Genomic DNA, 18,087 nt, shown 5'->3' with positions numbered 1-18,087 from the left:
GCGCCTCGTGACTCTGCGCCGAGCACATCGTTTATACTCCCGCAAAACATGTGTCGGCCAAAAAAGTGTGCAGCTCTCGAGGAAAAAGCACAGTGCAGCTCTCTAGGAAGAAGCGCAGAGCGAACACCGTCATGTTGCTGCTCGAGAACACATGAGACAGCTACGATACAATCGAAGCCCTCGAAGCCGCCGCGACTAAATGGCAGCGAAGAGCGGAAGATTCCGAGTAACTGCCCGTGAGGGGTGAGGCCACGTTTTTCTGGATTTTACAAGGCCGTTCCTGTCGGTCACTCATATTGACAGCGGATCCCAGGGGGAAGAAACTAGGTAGACCCCCTGCTGCACTGTTTCTCCAGCCTTGCAGCACGAGTGAACGCTGTGCCATTTTTTTGCCTTGCTGGCCATTTGTAATACCCGGAACGACAAAGCACAAGTCTCCACCATAAATGGTCTGAAGGTGTTTAATCAACTGTCAACACATACAGTGCAGCAACTTAACAAACAGGGCAAACGCGATGCATTGTTAGTGGACGACTATGGACTTGGAGAAACATTATTTTCAAACAGTGCGAAACCACGACAAAATGCTTTGCAGTTGCACGTTCTCAAAATGTGTGCCTCTGATTTACCAGTGCAAATAAAACAAAGGGTATCAAGTGTGCATCATACTCCAGGCATTACTTATGTTTTGTCACAAGACCTTTCAGTGCAGAAATAGTGGACTCATGTGAAGGGGCGAAGTTTGATGTACGATGCTTCACTGTCGTAGCCGTGGTGTTGTCGCAGGTACAATAACGTCGAATCCCCCCCCAACGAAACAGGGTTGTCAGTAGTAAGTCTGCTTCATAACTTTCTCGGGATGCACTCGATATGGTAAACGTGCGCGAAACAACAATGACAGAGCAACCGTCACTCCATTTAGGTCACATGCCACCCTGCAGTGAGAACGGTGTATTTGGCGCCATTACCCTGCGAAGTTTGAACATAGTGAGCATAGGCAGGATATGGCAAGGAAAGGGCAGACTCCTTTCCTTATTTTTTTCGCATTGAAATAAAATATCTACTAGGGGTGTTTATCGCTGTACTCAGTGGGTGGCACAAAAGAGGCAACAATAAAACTACAACAGCACACGGTGCATGGTTGTGCGTACGTTAGTTGGGTAAAACGTTTCGCGACACGCAACGATACTCTACGTTCACAAGGTTAACGCCGATCAATATCACATCCAACACCACTTCCCCAAACTTAAAAACGTCAGTGCATGCAGTTGAACAACAATGAAGGGAGCACACCACTGCAGACTGAGAGGAAACATGTGCTACCGTTTTTAACTTACTGCTTCCCACTCCAGCCCTTCTCTAAAGCACGCGCAAAGCTATGCTTACATTTGGTACAACGTTGGGAACCGATTATATGGCCGTCTGTCTACACGTACTTTGCGCTTGCTGTGTTCAATGTAGAACATTCAACCCACTCATGTTCACACGAGAATGCTATCGCTCCTGCAAGTACTTAGTCAGTGCACTACTATATGATTGTGTTATCCCCGTAACGCATGAAACTCACAGATTGAGTCCACGTTAAGCTAAGTTCCCAGCAGCACACAAACAAATCTTTGTGCAAGGCACCTCAACAGTACCATCGGTGAGAGAGCTAAGACACAACAACGAAAGTTGTCTCGCAAACAAAAATAATAATAATAAAGAGAAAAAGCGTGAAATATAGGTTACAACAAAACATTCTATTTGCCTACCAAAGGTGAGACAACCACGCTACGGACTGTACGGACGATTATCTACGGGCTTTTGTGTATCAGAAAGGTGCTCTTTGCGTCGGTGTCGACAAGAGAAGAAAGCGCCGTGTCTTCAACTTGTGGTCTGTTTCAGGCTTCCGGCAAGTCAGTCATACTTGTGAAAACCACTGCGGGAGCATGTCCAGTGCTACCACACACACCACAGCTTGCACCACGGACGTCATCACATCACCAGGGAACTTTCACCCCTCCCTTCAGTCTCAAGAGTTCAGGAACGGAGTCATTGCACAAAATTTTGCGTAAAGAGGGAAGCTTGTGGCCAGACAGAAAACATTCAAAACGAGTGCAAGTTAAGGTAAAGCTCCGACATAAAGAGTGCGAAAGGACACTGAAACAAAGACTTTGAGCGTCCAACTCGACACGAACGCGCTTTCTGCAACTTTATTGCGGTAGAAGTTTGCTGTATCCAGGCTATCTTTAACTGCATTGCAGCAGGAATTTTGTCGCATCCCTCACAATCGCAATAGCAAGAGGTAAACTGCAGAGAAGGGAGAATAGATCCATGGATGAAGACAAATGTTGTCACTTTGGAAATAAACATAATACATATTCATTATATCTAAGCGAAATAAATGAACGAAACTTTATGTTTTACTCAACTACGACTGCCGAGGAAGCTTTTCTTGTTCTGCAAGGGTATTCTGTTTTCTCTTTATTGCATTAGCATGCTCTCAAAGCGATGGCCATTGGCATACTGTTCTAGGCAGTGACAATTTTGAGCGTAATAATCCAAACAAGTGCGTAGGCTTTCTTTTCAAGCCTATTTACCCTTCGAGACTTAGCAAACATTGATCTTCCGGTTTATTTTGAGTCTTTTCCTTTGCAGCAGTATTCTGGTTAGGACACTAACACGTAACATAAGTGCTTGTTTGTGAGCGTAGCGTACTATTCTTCTCAACACGGTGTAGGTTGAATACTCGAATACGATGTTGCCTAGCTGTACGGCTAATGTAGGTCATACGTGTCTGTTCGTATCGAGTGTGACGAGGTTTTGATTGCTGAAAATGAAGCAAATAAGCAACAGGATGTTTCACAGTGTGAAGACGAGGTTTGGTTCGCATTTACAGATGTGCTAATCCACTCTGTTTCTACAAGATGCTGTCACGAAGGCTGAAGCTCAAATGCATAACAAGGAAGCCAGCATGCAATGGTTGAGTTTCAAGCCAATAACAGTACCGTGGCTACGTTACTTTGTTCCCTCTTTCCATGCTGGCTCGTTTTGTGGTAATAAGCGGCCGTTCTGGCTGCAGCGACGACACAAACACAGTGCGACTAGAGCTAAAAGGAATTGAAACCACAGGTGAATTTAAAGGTAAGCACCTCAGTGGGAACATAACTTGCGAAGACTTTGCACTAATGCAAATGGAAAAGCATTGGAAAAGCAACGTCCTATAAGACGTGGTTGCCGTCCGCTCGCTGCTAACGCGGCGATTCCCAGTGACGCGACATTGCCGTCTTCGTGGGCTCGCAAGAGCCACAAGTCATCTGAGGCAGTGGTGAGCAAGTTCGGTGTGAATAATGAAGCGCTTGGCAGTAAAGCGCGTTATCGCCGACGGGAACAAAACAACAACGAAACAACGCCAGTCAGGTAGCACGAACGACGACTACCGTTAGGGAGAAGAAAACGACTCGGGAATGCGAAGCCCAGTAACCAACAAGGACATACTCTCTGCCTTTCTTGCACGGGATGTGTGCAAGCACGCACGGCTGTACAATTGCTATCGTTCTTTACATCATTAAAAGTGACCTTAATTGTGAATAAACTGTGTGGTGCGATTAAAAGATGTGAAAGAGGGTTAAAAGTGTGTCGTATCTCACATGCTTGTGTCATTCATGCAGTTCATTTTCTCAGTCACGTGATGTTTGGGTGAACCATAATCGCTTCTTGGCATTTTTTTCCCCCACTCGCGTCGGCATGATTGATGGCTCATTTACACAAACGGCGTGACTTACAAAAAGTGCGTACAACGTGTGCGTTCACTGACGCTACTTCAAGTGCTGACACGACAGCGCAATGCCCCCCTTTGGGGCGTGTTCGGTGACAAGTGGACCGGAAATGGAACGATGAGATCATTTTCAGAAATGTACACGCAGTATCGTGTACCCTGAGCAATTACAAAAAATGACTCATCCTATCATAGTATGAAGTTAGAAAGCATCACGTACTTCATGAAGAGGAAAAGAGAGAGAGAGAGAGAGGTCAGCGCTTGTGATTCTCCGCAGATACGGAATTATCCGCAACACAGGAACGATCACTGAACAACCGATCGCAGCCAGCTGCAGGTTTGTGCACAGCTCGTTATATCAAGTACACAAATGCATGTGTTAAGCGTTTGAAATGCTGAGTGCAATTCCTATTGAACACTCTGGCGGGTTTGACTGTTTTCGCCGTCTTTTGGGAGCATTGGAGCTGTGGGAACGAGCTAGGCACTGTCGCGTCCGACCTACTCTGCCGTTTATGACTTAAAAGCTGTTCCACATATGAGCTTCCTGCGCCCATGCCATGATAATTACCCTGTTTGCGCAGGTAGAATGATTTGGGAAGCAGAAGATATATTGGAATGTGAAGATGCGCATGTTTCTAATTACGATTTTAAAGCCCCCGGTTTAATCAGTGAAAGTAAAATAATGGTGGCCATTCAAGTAGTTGAGTATTTTTTGTGTAACCTTCGAGGAATTGAAATCGTATATGGAAAGCTGTAGATGCATCAGGACAGACGCTCTGCCCTGCGCCTACTAAGCTCGTCATAAAGCGTTACTGTGCATTTCTGCTAATTGTTCAGTGAGTTATACATGACTTACACATATTTAGCCGCGGATACCAATTATACAATGTGTAATAAGAACCTCACTGAAACGGAGTATCCCAGAATAGTTAGCTTTCCTCTACAAGTAGAGACTCGTAGCACTGAAAGTGTTTTTAGCGGGTATCCTTGTTTTCTGACATACGAAAGCTGTATGTGCAGGACTGGATGGTTATACTATATTAGCCATGTTTATGGGTGGAGATTCTTGTAGCGTATTTTGTCTTTCCCTTCGTCATGTGAAATGACGAGATCCGTAAAGAGCGGTTTCATTAAGGGCAACTATTTACGCTATGCAGTTGCGTCTCTAACGTTGTTTGATTTACATGTTATATGTCCATACTTGTTTGTTTTAATAATTCCAGCCAATTTTGTGCTCCCAGGTCACGAGGGCTTCTTATCATCGTCTTGAATAGGCTTGAATGCTATTATTGTTTTGTGATTTGTGACTATAAGCTTTAGCACACAATTTTAAATTAATTTGTTTTTCTTGGTATTTGTAGCTCTTAAAACCACTTAAAACTTAGCTCTTAAAACTTAGCTCTTAAAACCAAAGCGACACCTTCATAATCGAATTTCCATACGCTATATTGCGAATAATACTTTACATTACAAGAGGTATCACAGTTTGATTCATATTTGACTCCACGGGTGTGTTATTTGCTTTACATTTAAGTGGCTTCAAAAAACGTCTATTGCGTACTCCTATTAACAAACGAAAACGACAACATTTTGTTTCATTTTTCCCGTGTATTATGTTCTCACCGGAGACACTGTACACGTTTAGACATTTAAAAATCTTTAAGAGCGCAAGACGTTGCCGTAAATAAATCAAGATGACAAGTACGCCATTGTACAAATTAATGAATAGTGCTGGTATGACACCAGTTTTATACTTATTGCCGCTGGCAAGACATACCGCCTTTTTATGTTGCGTAATATTCACCGAATGAAATCGAGATTTTAAGGAGACATAAAATATCGCACAAATAGATTTTTCCGCATTCCCTGCCGCAAGTTGGCTGGTAGCACGTGCTTTTATATATACCATGAGGTGAGAGGAGCCAAGGTACTCCCATGTATTATCTGCCCGCGTACACCACGAAGTAGGGCATGATGAGTTTCTCCTTCCGTAACGAGCTCAGACTCAGAGTTCATCCCGCAACGACTGCGACCGCACAAAGGCCCCAGAATTTTCTCCTAGTGTCGGTTAATCACTGCAGGCCCTGTTGCAAGTCCCAGGAGCCGAGTCTCCGATATCGGTTCCCCGCGCAGAATGTGACGACAGCGGCCACAACTGCCGACGGCGGACACAGTATTTGCTGTACTGGCAGAATGCAGGGTACATCTGGCACCGGCACGCACGCCACGAGACGCAACAGCCTGGCGACACCGTGTTGTTGGGCGGCCGGCGGTCAGGGCTTGTGCGCCGAGGAGAAGAGCACGAGGCAGGCGGCCACTGTGATGGAGACGAGGAACGCGGCGAGCAGGAAGCGGTCGCACACCACCGCCACCTGATGCCACTCGCCGCGCATCGCCTCCCTCCGGTCCCGTTCGGCCACGCGCAGCTCGTTCTTCTCAATCGTCTGGTACACCTGCGCCACGGGAAGGGGACAAAGAAAGAGTGAACCTCATTCTCAACTCGGCTTTTAAAAACGGTGTTTTTTTTAGCACGTTTTGTAATAAAAATAAAACCGGGCTCGTATGTGTGTCCGTGCTCATGCATGGCAGTGTGCACACGTAAAACAATTTGGTGCTAAATTCGAACGCATACTTCCGTTGGTGCACATTAACGCATGCGCTTCGTTCTCCCAGACGCCCGGTGCACGAGGGGGTGGTGGAAGGAGGGTGACGAAAAAGACGCTTTTGAATGAGTGAGTAAGGCGGTGTCAGAGAGCCTGTTGAACGAAGACGGTAGGGTTTCAGCTACTCCTATTCCCCGTCTCCTCCTCTAGCCCACTCCTATCCCTCACAATCTTCTTACATCCTCTCCCTTCAATTCTCTTCCAAATTGTAAATTTTCTTTCCTCGCCCTCCTCCACTCATCGTCTGCTCATAAGTTCCTCTCACACATTTCCACTCATTCACCTTCGTCTCACCATTCTCTTCCCTCCACTCACCGACCCCAACTCCACCTTCTTTAAGTTGGTTTAGTACCCTTGTCCCACCCTCTTTTCCATCCTCTTTTTCCTTCTCTCTTTATCTAACTCTTCCTCTGCTACATCCCCCTTTCGTTACACTATCCTTCCCATCCCTCTCCGATTCGCTCACTCCAATCGCGCTCCTCTCCGTCCCCGTGTAATCCGGTTACATTCGTTTCCGCCGTCCTGACCCTCCTCCTCCTCCCATAACTCCATCTACTTCCGGCACTTTCTAATTTCCCCTTTCTCTCTTCTATTCCCTTCTCTCCGTCCATTCCATTATCTCCATTCTCGTTCCCTTTCCGCTACGCTCCTGTTCCCCTCTCCCGCCAATAACTCATCCCCATCATCAATTCTCCTGTCCTCCCCCTTCCCTTTTCCTCCCCTCATTACCCCCACTCTAACTGTACTCCCCCCTCCCCTCAACTACCCAATCCCTTCCGAGCCCTCCCCTTCCCACGACACCATTTCTCTAATCATCTCTCTCTCTCTCTCTCTCCATCCTCTGTCCTGCACGCTATGTTCCAAATTCCCTCCTCTCCTTCCCTAACCAATCCTTTTCCCACAAATTCTTGGTGGGTCAGTAACCTAGTATTGCTCAGGGTCGCCAGTAATACTCTTGGTCGATTCAAGTGACAGACGGGAAGGTTTCACGTTTAGGCACCCCGAGAAAGACTATCGTCTGAAAGCATGCTTTGCCACATTAGGAGTCGTGCTGTGGCGGTGCACCCTTTACAGAGGGGCCCTCTGCTACATTGAGAGTAGACAATTCGGCAAGTTGGACACAGTTCATCCTTGATTATTGCGCCAAACAGCACAACGAAGGAGATGAATGGCAAAGCGCTTGTCTTAGTCATTCATATCTTTTGTTGTGTTGCTTAGCGCTATGGGCCTCGTGCGCTGGTATGGTGGTGCCACTGATTTGCTGTGTCCGAGCCACCTTTCGGACAACGAAGACATCACTTCTGAATTCCGCGAGCAGGCGACGTCCCGTAGCATCTCGTTCGGGAGTGTACGAATATCAGCACAAGAAAGAAAGAATGGCCGCTATTCTTTTTAAATGAGATGCAAACAGCCAAACGGTACTTAAATAGAGAAGGTTTCGCAAGGGCGACAGTAAAGCGATTCATCAAAACAAAATCGGTTGTAAGGAAGTATGGGTCTGTTTCCACGCCGTATGGACACGCTGCAATTTCGCAACGGCTTCAACTGAAGTTCACCATCGGCGTCAGCGGCGTCGCCCAAATGGGGTGTCCACAGGGGTGTCCACCAATGGGGACACCCATGTGCTCCTGTTCTGTGGGGCCCCTCGTCACCGCAAGAACATTAAATCACGGCGCAATGTGCACGTGCCGCCGGCAACAATTTTATTTGTTCGGTTTTAGCTTTTAGGTACTTGTCAGGGCATAACTGACATAAGTTCATAACTGGCATCATTTGGCGGACAGCTTAGCGAAGAGGAGGCCGGTGGCGCGACTTTCACAAGGCTTGCAGAAGCGAATTTATCCCGGGTAAACACCATTGTGCCTTGTACGTGTCAGGAAGTGATGTGATGTCCGTTGTGTGTGTGAAATCGCTGCGAAAGGTTCATGTGTATATTGCGACACCAAGGATATGCGGCTTCAAGAGCCCGAAGATTCAGGTTTGTAGAGGCAGGTATTTGAAAATGCAACTGCTCGGCTAAACTCTACCTCACACTGCTGAAACTACGATGAGTCCGTTGGATGGGCTCAGATAAATATTGCGACGCTTTTTAAAGTGTTTTCATAGGTTTACAAACGCGTACTTAATGTGCGAATACTTTTGGACGTATATGCGCGTGAGGAAGCTTTCATGAAAGCCGCTAAACGTTTATTTACCTTGTTGTTTATCAGTCGACATCGACACGGGCACAGATATGGTAGAGCGCACAACAGAGAGAGAGAGAGAGAGAGAGAGAGAGAGAGAGAGAGAGAGAGAGAGAGAGAGAGAGAGAGAGAGAGAGAGAGAGAGAGATCTTTAATAAAGTCTGGCGATGTTATCTGGGCTAAAAGGCCTAACTTGCTACGCCAGTTGATGACGTGATGAAGATGATGGCGATGATGTTCAACAACAGGAGCTATAATTGTGCATAAGTGGTTCCTCGCATTCAAAGTGCCGATGAAAAAAAACGGCTTGCGCCTCGTAGGCGTTGCGAAATCTCTCCCCCCCCCACCCCCCCTCCAACCCCCAACCCCCCCCCTTACCCACCCACCCGAGACTGCTAATTCTGTGCAGTGCGCTTCGCAGCTATTGCGCAGAAACGCAAACTACAAACTGCACAGCCACATATGTTTGAGATATTTGGGAGTAATTTCAATAAAACTAGATGCGAGCCTCCGAATTGTGGCTGGTATGTGTCCATCTGTTTATTGTTGTGTTGCTGTGTAGCGTAAACATTTAGGTTTCTAATGTTTTCGTTTTAAAGCTTTCTTTATATTTTTCTGGTATGAGTACGTACATTGGAGGCATGCATATCCATGGGATGCTCCATATATTTTCTGATGAGTGTGCAGTTATTATATCTGACACCAATCTGTTTGAGGAGCTACAAAAATAAGCACTCATTCCGTTCTGTTGGATACACGGCATTTTTCGCAGCGGTCTTACGAAAGTAGCGGTCAGATATGCAAATTCACCCATGGATCTGTTCTTTTTATTTTTTCTCGGGTGCTATGTGCTTTGTGCACGTCAGCGTCGCAGGAAGCTGATTCATGTACTGTCGTCTGCTTTAATTGGAGAAGGGGCGCTTTCGAAAATATTTCAACTTGTATTCCCGCACAACTCGACAGCGGAATATTTCTATGAATATAACAACTGTGAACATGATAAAACACTGTAATTGTTGTATACTAATTTTCCGGTTGCTGTTTAAATTGAGCCCCGTAGCGAACTGTTGTATGTATATGTTTATTTTGTTCTTCAGAAAAATTTGCGCCGCCGCTACCAGGTAACGCCACATGTTTACTTGAAACTGCAGTGCACGAGGCCCATAATCCAAGATGAAGCCTGCGCTTGTAGTACGCCGCTTTACGCGGTGCTTCATATGATCGCCAGTTGTTGTACAACAGTGCATTCTTTTCAAGGGCATTGCACATCTTTGTTTAAGCTGCAGAACTCATGATAAATACATTCGCGTAAAAATCAGGGACATAATTTGCGGAGGAGACTTGGTGGGGAGAGCAATCAGTGCAAGGAAGAATTAATGGAGGCCAATGAAGAAATTGCGTGCTCAGGGCGATATGAAACGGGGGCCAGTGACAGGGTTAATGAGAAACAAGATCTATTTAGTGAGATGAAAACTAGAGATAGGCAGTCAACGATATCAGCGACCACCTGCCCAAGTCACACTCAAGCAGCAGGTATTTGCACAATACTGAGGAAATGGCTGCGGGTATTGTTGAAATTGTATAGGGAAGTTATACGCAGAGCAGGACAGGGAAGTATGAATTCAGAGAAGAATTAATGTAGCGAATGACCAGAGCAGGAAGGATACACTACGTGCCGGGAGGATCAGCAATATGTGCGCGAGAAAAGATTGAATTGATGTCCGCGTAGAAATGTCCTATACAGTAAATCAGTACGGTTACGGATAAACGGGCTTAGGTGCAGACACAAGAAATCCACAGTCGCGTGCGTTTCTCTGCCCGGATCTTCGCGGAACTATCACACGCTGCGGGGTCGTACGGGAAGTCAGGGACACAGACAAAATATTGAGGTTAAATTTTTAGGCATACTCCTTTACAAATGAAACCGTGCTGTGGAGAGTCACCGGGAGCCGCCCCTGGATTGGGATGACTCTGAGAAGCATAGGCGTGAGTGGTATAGAAATTGCTCTCTCCCAGCTTGTACTCACAATAGTTTTCATTATAATCAACTTAAAAGCAGAAAGTCACGCCTTAGTAGGGATTCAGAAGGAGCGGCATCAAGGAGCAGAAATGTGGATGAAGGTAGCGCAGCGAATAGGGGTAACTGACGAGACGTCTACGAGATAACGCGATGGGGAGGTCTACGGAAAAAGTTTACGCGCACAAGAAAAAAAAAATTTGGTGCAGCTTGCACTAGTGGTGTAAGGCTGGAGAAACAGCGGAGCTGGCGGTCGACCTAGCTTATTCAAGTTTCGCTAAGTTTCGCTAGGTTTTGCTAGGCTTTGCCAAGTTTCGTTAGATTTTGCGATGTTCTTGCTGGGCTAGGCTAAGTGTTGAGGGGTGAGGCCAAGTTTAGCCGGATTTTACAAGGCTGCTCCGGGGTGTCCCCCACACTGACAGCGGATCAAAGGGGGAAACAAGCTAGGTCGACTTCCAGATGCGCTGTGTCTACAGCCTTGCACAACTAGTGCAACCTGCGCCATTTTTTTTTTGCGTTTTAGAGGCCCCAAAAAGGCTAGCCTCTAAAATGGTATAGTAAGGGGCGCGCATGCGCATATGCCCCTTGTGCTCGCACTCAGGCAGACGCTAAAGACGGCTTCACTGTGATAACACCCCATATGCGGTGGTACACCCTTTACAGGCGGTGCAGTTTTTTTTTCTTTGTATTTTTTCAGCTAACGTCACTGGACCAAGCTCAAGCTTAAACAGCTCCGCTGTTAAAAAGTTGCTCTCAAACGAAATGTCAGACGCCGGCGGAGATATCGTTTACAGGTTAAACACAAGTGTACATTTACGTAACGTAATGATTTTCCCCCTAGAGTGTTGCGCGTACCTTGGCGAGCACTCGCAGGAACTGCTTCTCGAACTCGTCCGATGAGGTGTCCACGGCGGGGCCTGGCACGGGCGGCGGTGGTGGGCCCACCCCTCCTAGCACTCCGCCGAGCCCCGCGCAGAACTCCTTGCGGTGCCGCAGGCGTGGCGAGAAGTTGTAGCGCTCAATGTGGTCCAGCTCCAGCTTGTCCGAGTCTAAGGAGGGACTCGGGGGTTGAAGCCGCGATGACTTGCCGGACTCGCGACCAGAGTCGTGCCTCTGGTTGTGGTTCTGCGGTCGCGAGATGGTTTCGGCGGATGAGAAGGGGACCAGGCAGACGTGTAGCGAGGCACAGCCAAGTGCTTAAAAGGCTACGAGTGATTGCGAATGCGTGGTTATGTATCAGTACGTCAAACTCATGGAAGGAAAGTAAAAAAGAGCTAATGCAACAAATATATACACCATGTGCACTTGTACAGGATGTTGCAATAATAAATTAGCGCCTTTCCTTTAAAACATTATTTTGAAGAAAAGGCTGGCTACATTGCGCCCAAACTTTGCACGAAGGTCATGTTTTGTGGTCTACTTTTTCTGGGATAACGCAAGTTGCTGGGTTGCCTTGGTTTTTTCGCTAGCTCAGAAAAGCCTGTTGTCGTCCATAGGATAGAGTAAGACCTTTTGCGTATTTTTACTTGTATCCGCTTAGACAAAACGTTTGCCATGATTGAACGCAGTTGAACCAAGTTTGTCCAGCGATAGCACGGTTGCAGCGCCCAGAGCATGCAGTGAACGTGCCAACAATTGCACCACAGGGCAAAACACCGACGTTGCTCGGCCCAGTTGACCGTCTAGGCACGAAAGCGCAGCGAGATTGGATGCAGGCAGTGTCTCCTTGTATCATTTTCTGATGGCACGCGCCTATACTCTTCCTCACTATCCCCCTCTCGACACCCCTTTTCTTGGAAAAAAACGAGCGATTGCACGCTTTCTCTTCGCAACCGCCTGAGGCGCTGCGTTGACCTTGGCTGAGCTTGAAGGTCAGAGTCCGGTACGAGGCACTGTGGGAACGGAACGAGGCGTTTACTGAGCTTTTACCCTAAAAATTAAAGCCGTTTCACTCAATGTGAAAGCTGTCGGAAGTGCAGAGCAGTGATTCGGCATAATGGGCTGTGGCGCCGTTATTCGCTCATTGCTGCCACCCATCACGCTCTTCGCTTCCCTGTCTCACTCCCAGTTCCCTTGATTGATTGATTGATTGATTGATTGATTGATTGTAGGGTTTAACGCGCCGACGCAACGCAGGCGATGAGGCGCGCCGTAGTGGAGGGCTCCGGATTAAATTTGACCATCTGATCATCTTTAACGTGCGCCGAAATCTCGTGCACGTGGGCGTTTTTGCTTTTCGCCTCCATCAGAAAAGCGGCCGCCGCGGCCGGGAATCGAACCCGCGACCTCGTGTTCAGCAGCGCCCAGCTCCCTTAATGCATTTAAAGGTTTGTCCAGTGTGATTCAAATTTCCCGCCTTCGCAGTGCTCGCGCGCCCCCTTCTTGCTTTCATCTCGCACGTGCCAGAGCCTTACTGCGCAGTTTGGAACACGTCGTTTTTGGCAGTCACTTTTCCTCGCTTACTATCGTATAAACCGACCTAACGGGCGTTCCTAACTAAATGGACGCGGAGGCTGCCGGCTATATATACAGATTTTGCCTAAAATGTTCCTGGAGTTTTCTTTGCGCTAAACAACGGGGAGATGTATGACAAGCACCAGCGGTCAAGGAGTTTCGAACGGTTATGACTATATAATCCGCTTGTTTTTCGAAGTTAAAATGGTTGCAGCGCAAAAACGACGACGGACGAGTGAGGAACAAACGGGACGAGCGCTATTCCGAGTGAGGAACAAACGGGAAGTAGCGCTCGTCCCGTTTGTTCCTCACTCGTCCGTCCGTCGTTGTTGCGCTGCAACCATTTTAACTATGTACCAACAAGCCCAACTGGTTCTCAATGACTACGTTTTTCGAAGCCTCTGTTTGGGGTCTGCTACACCGTAACGCAGTGGGGCTCTACTTGGGTCTGTTATCGCGCTGCGCCGCCTGATTCCGGCAGTCGCTTGACATTGTGACAGCGAACAAGCTACGACGACAAGGCGGGCCTATAAAGTGCCCTCCACTTCAAATCATTAGGCCGGCCAGCACTTTCCTGGTCGACCGGAGCGCCGCCGTGCGGTGCAGCGGAGTAGCAGCAGTAGCAGTACCTTCCTCTCGTCGGCGCTTGGGGAGCAGCATCCGAGCAGCAGCAACCTGGCGAGGAATCCGAGGACGAGTCGGCGCAGTCCTCGGGGCACCTCGGAGCCCCGGGCGCCCCGGTGGTGCAGGCTGAGCGTGACCACGCTCAGCGCCGTCGTGCACGCCACCACGCACGTGCTCAGGCCGTAGTACACGCCTGCACGGGGCGGCCGCCGCACAGGGAGCAGGTTGTCAAGGCCTGCCTTGTTACCCAACAGCTTGTCCATTGCCTTTTGGCAGTGGCGGATGAGAAAGGGCATCCTGCCCGCAATTCTGAGGGTTAACTTACACTGCATGCCATTTCTCCATTCACAGCCACCGCCTAAAGTTCCCCTTCGAACACTTTAATCAACGTTGCAGTCTGGACTGCGCGATGCTGTTACAACAAACCATTGCTAACACGCATGCGTAGTGTTAGCCTTTGTAATGACTCAAACACCTAATGCTGGCTAAACCTTGTTTACCGTTTTTATGCAATTTTACACGTGAACGACAACCAGGATGCAGTGAATTGTATCTTTCGAGGTTAACCCCGAACTTTCAGCGCGAAAAGACAGGGTCAGAGGTAGGGGAGGGGGGGTTGGGGGTAGCCAACTTTTGCGTCCATTTTTCAATAAGAGATAGGTAAATATTTTTTCGTGTTTTTTGAGAAATTTAAACTCTGCATGTGCACTCTTAGCTGATAAACAGAGATCACCACCGTTCAGTTCGGGCATGATTGAGTGTTTGTTGTTAGTAAACAGACGAAGCTAGTCTTGCAGGGAAACCTGGGAGAATGCTGCCAAATCCCGAAGCAGCAGCAGCAGCAGCCTGCAAAGGCAACTGTGGGCACTCACTGAGCAAGGGCACGGAGGCCCGCGGGCGGCAGGCTGTCCCGAACCACGACCAGGAAGACGGCCAGGCAGAGCATCGTGTTGATGCCCAGCGTCACCTTCTCGCCGGACTCGCAGGGCACGAGAAAGCCCAGCAGGGCCAGCCGCGTTCACCACCACGCACGGCAGCACGAGGTGCAGGAGCTGCGAGCCCGGCCGACGGCGCAGCCGGAGCGTGTACGTGACGCCGCGGTAGGAAGCGGACACCGCGGGGGGGCGCGCCGTCGCCATCTTCGGCCGCGGAGCCGCCGACGCTGGGCGACGAAGGTGATGCGGTGGACGGTGCGGGGGACGCGGCGGCGGCGGCGGGAAGGATGGGTGCGTCCGGAGGCGGGTGAGCCTGCTGAGAGACGCTCATCTCGAGCAGTTCGAACTCGCCGTGCCTGAGGAAACGGCTCAGGCCGTCCGTGCTCTGGGCCGCCTCCAGTTCCACCTGCAGACGGGAGCAGGCGGATGTTGGAGCTTTGCTGGAGCGGCAAGGGCCACTTAACCTTGGGGCTGTAGGTTTATTGATGACATTCAGTAGCGTTGCCGAAAGAAATTATGAAACTATCTGATGTAGATTAGTTCTATGTGAGAGCGCAAGTGCGCCTAACTTGGTTCATTTATGTCATTGAGCGGGCCTCAATGGAGTGTTCTTGTTCCGTTTAGTGCGTGTGCGTCAGACTGCGTTTTTTCTTCTTTTGTCGCCCTTTCCCATCATCGGCGCGGTGCTTCTCCCTTCATTCGCACCGTCGCTGATCGGGAGGCCTCGCACAAACATACGCATGAACATCCGCGCGCCGAGTCAAGCAGCAGAACTCCCCAATTCGCAGGCGCGGCGAGCGCTGACGTCACACGCCCCCTTTCTTCTCCGCTGTGCTATCAGTCGTTTCCCACCCGGCATCATTCGTTGCCGATTATTTCCAACCCGCTGATGTTGAGTTGAGTATTTAATATAGTCTATAAACATCAGCATCCCAACGTATATCGCGGTGTAACATTCCTGTTCCTCTCCCCGCCCCCTTCGTCTTATTTCGCTCTTTTGTCTCACTTTTCATCCCCATCTGGAATAGCAAGCCCCACCGTAGTTTTTTAACTCTCTCTCTCTCTCTCTCTCTCTCTCTCTCTCTCTCTCTCTCTCTCTCTCTCTCTCTCTCTCTCTCTCTCTCTCTCTCTCTCTCTCTCTCTCTCTCTCTCTCTCTCTCTCTCTCTCTCTCTCTCTCTCTCTCTCTCTCTCTCTCCACCAGGCGGCGCACGCATATTCAAGTTACCGCATAATAAGGAATAAATAGGCAACAAATATTGTTTAAGCTGATTCCTGTTTCAGTTTATGCCTGAAAGGACGCATTTTACGAAAGCATGATATACAAACTTTTAGTAAGTGTACGTTTCACTTAAGCGATTACTTGTCATTTGACACCAACACGTGAGTTCTGGGCGGTTCACTTTTCGAGTCAAATTTTGTGTCAATCACTTAATGCTTTATGTACAAACTAAGACTTTATTCTCGAATTTCTCCCATCTCGCACTTGCCACAACATTAGAACTTGTAAATAATCCGACAGCCCATTCAGACTCTAGAAACTGAACCTCGGCGAAACAAAGTAACATCACACGATCGAACGCAGGAAATAAGTGACCTGAAACGTGGCCTGACGGGAAATTGCCAGGTGGTTACCCACGCTGTGAAAAACGAGGATGTAGGGGAAATTATTTTTGCCGGTCAGACTATCAGTCCCGTAACTTGGGTCCCGACGGGACTCACAGATTGGATTCGATGGCTAGACTCCTCGGAAGGGTAATGGTTAGTCCCACTGCAGCCAGCCTCCAAATGATCCGACGGACGCGCAAATGCCGCGAAGTTTCGGGAAGAACTAACTCATCGAACTTTTCTTTTACTCGCGTTTCCTGTGGGGTTCCCCGTTCCCTGGATTGACCACCACCTCTGCAAGCCAGGAGTGCTCCCTCGAGAACCTGCCTTCGGCGTACACGGCTAAAAGACCACGTCGGTCATTACGATAATCTTTACCGAGATGTCTCACTCAACGAAGCAAACCTGGAAAGCGGGGCGCAAACACGCCGAGCGATCCGTAGTAATAGAAGCAAGCGAATCGGGAACGGGTTCTCGTGCTGTGGAGGAGGGTGACGTTGGGGAAAGACGTGCCTGTTGGGAGTCGTACGTCCAGGAGACGAACTGCAGCTGGCAGAGGTGCACGTCGAAAGGGAAGTAGTGCAGGTCGAGGCGGCAGGCGCTTGACAGCACCGCCTGAACCGGGAAGAGGACTTCGCCCGTCCATTTGACGATCACGTTGCTGCCCAGGTGGCCGGCGTGGTAGTCGCTGCGGGCGCTGCAAATGGTGTCACCCCAACGCCCCCCCGGTTTTCTGAGGTCAGCGCCAGAGCAGCGGTGCAGTGGAAAAATTTTGGAACGAAATAAGAATGAGGAAACAGAGAGAGGTGCTCAAAAAAAAAAAAACAAAAAAAAAAAAACAAAGGCTGATTGATTGTAGGGTTTAACGCGCCGACGCAACGCGGGCGATGAGGCGCGCCGTAGTGGAGGGCTCCGGATTAATTTTGACCACCTAGGGATCTTTAACGTGCACCGAAATCTCGTACACACGCGCGTTTTTGCCTTTCGCCTTCATCAGAAAAGCGGCCGCCGCGGCCGGAAATCGAACCTGCGTGCTCAGCAGCACACAAAGAGCGCGCAGCGATTTTATTTCTCATCACTTAGTGGGTTTGGCTGAATTCAGAAACGTGCTACTCTCCCAATAACGAAGTACAGAAAGTAATTTACGAAGAAATCGCGCCTAGGGGTGGTATTTCTCAGGAATAAAACCTAAAAAAATGTATGCTATGATTGCCGCAAACGAAGCAACAAAATAAAACAAAAGCAAAAAAAATGACAAATTTGTCAAGGAAGGAACTTTCGTTTTATGGCGCTCAAAATGGGCTTAGATGGCGACATGTTGATAACCGGGCAAGCGCATGGTGGTAAAGCGCACTTGTGGCAAGCATCTCACTCGCTCACTCACTCACTGAATTAGGAATGGTGAATTAAACTTTGTGGTTTTGGCTGAAAATTGATCGCGTTTGCACGTGATACTAAACTCGACAGCACACTAAATGGGGCCCTTCGAAGTTCTGTCCTAATGAGTCCTCAAGTTGAACCCAGCGCCATAAGAAACGTTGGTAAAATCAACGCGGCACCCTCACATGCTTTAGAAAGTAAGTTGCGCTTGTTGTGATCACAGAGACGGGCACAGGAAAAAAACGTACACTTTCACGCGAAGGCGGCGGCGTCTTCTCGTGAAAGTGTACGTTTTTTTTTCCTCTCTCCATCTTTGTGATCCCAACAAGCGGCAACTTACCTTCTAAAGGGTGCTTTACACCCCTCCCCTGACTACAAGCTTAGCATTTTCTGGGTTAGCATTTTAACTAGGTGGCGTTACAGCCCGGTACACGAATCAGTAGAGATAGCGTGGAAGAAGCGGCA

The 18,087-nt window shown here is 48.6% G+C and overlaps 1 pseudogene across 1 annotated transcript in view; it reads right to left on the bottom strand.

Annotated features, from left to right (window-relative positions):
* Window positions 1-453: 453 nt before the first annotated feature.
* The window catches only part of LOC144179753 (neuronal acetylcholine receptor subunit alpha-7-like), a 106,448-nt pseudogene continuing 88,814 nt past the window's right edge, over window positions 454-18,087 (bottom strand). The window contains exons 4-8 of the transcript XR_013324330.1: window positions 16,756-17,051; window positions 14,574-15,042; window positions 13,707-13,894; window positions 11,479-11,748; window positions 454-6,213 (exon numbers count right to left, since the gene is read on the bottom strand). The product of XR_013324330.1 is annotated as a neuronal acetylcholine receptor subunit alpha-7-like (transcript). The remainder of the gene's footprint in view (window positions 6,214-11,478; window positions 11,749-13,706; window positions 13,895-14,573; window positions 15,043-16,755; window positions 17,052-18,087) is intronic.

The sequence above is a fragment of the Haemaphysalis longicornis genome, unplaced genomic scaffold, assembly GCF_048455015.1.
Source record: "Haemaphysalis longicornis isolate Haplotype H1 unplaced genomic scaffold, Haemaphysalis longicornis Haplotype H1 scaffold_4, whole genome shotgun sequence".
NCBI lineage: Eukaryota > Metazoa > Arthropoda > Arachnida > Ixodida > Ixodidae > Haemaphysalis > Haemaphysalis longicornis.
Note: the sequence above shows the minus strand (reverse complement) of the source record. Positions and strands in the feature narration are given on the sequence as shown.